We start from the raw sequence: 387 nt of genomic DNA, 5'->3' as shown, positions 1-387 counted from the left end.
CCCCGGCCTCCCTCACCCCCCCGGCCTCCCTCACCCCCCCGGGTCCTCCTACCTGTCAGGAGTCAAACGGATCCGGTGTGAAGTTCTGCTCGTTCAGAAGAAATGAAAGCTTTCAGCTCGGTGCGTCGCGTTGGAGCAGCTTTCAGCTGTGCGCGCTCTGTTGCGTCACCTGCTTTTTATAAAGCTCCGAGGGGGCGGAGCCTGTGACGTAGCAAGACGGCTGCTCGCGAGACAGGGAGGGAGGGGAGGGGGGAGAGATGACATCATTCTATTTATAGGGCTGTGATTGTGTGATGATGCAACCCAGCAACCCTGAGTTTAATCTGCCATAACAGGACTCTTCACCTCCTCCTCCTTCACCTCCTCCTCCTTCTTCACCTCCTCCTC

General features: G+C 57.9%; 1 protein-coding gene across 1 annotated transcript in view; it reads right to left on the bottom strand.

The window, feature by feature from the left end:
* The window catches only part of atf3 (activating transcription factor 3), a 3,960-nt gene extending 3,812 nt beyond the window's left edge, over window positions 1–148 (bottom strand). Inside the window, exon 1 of the mRNA XM_014030641.1 lies at window positions 53–148. The gene's annotated coding sequence lies outside the window, so the exon portion shown is untranslated. The remainder of the gene's footprint in view (window positions 1–52) is intronic.
* Between the last annotated feature and the right edge of the window lie 239 nt (window positions 149–387).

This window comes from Austrofundulus limnaeus, unplaced genomic scaffold (assembly GCF_001266775.1).
Source record: "Austrofundulus limnaeus strain Quisiro unplaced genomic scaffold, Austrofundulus_limnaeus-1.0 Scaffold1093, whole genome shotgun sequence".
Lineage (NCBI taxonomy): Eukaryota > Metazoa > Chordata > Actinopteri > Cyprinodontiformes > Rivulidae > Austrofundulus > Austrofundulus limnaeus.
Note: the sequence above shows the minus strand (reverse complement) of the source record. Positions and strands in the feature narration are given on the sequence as shown.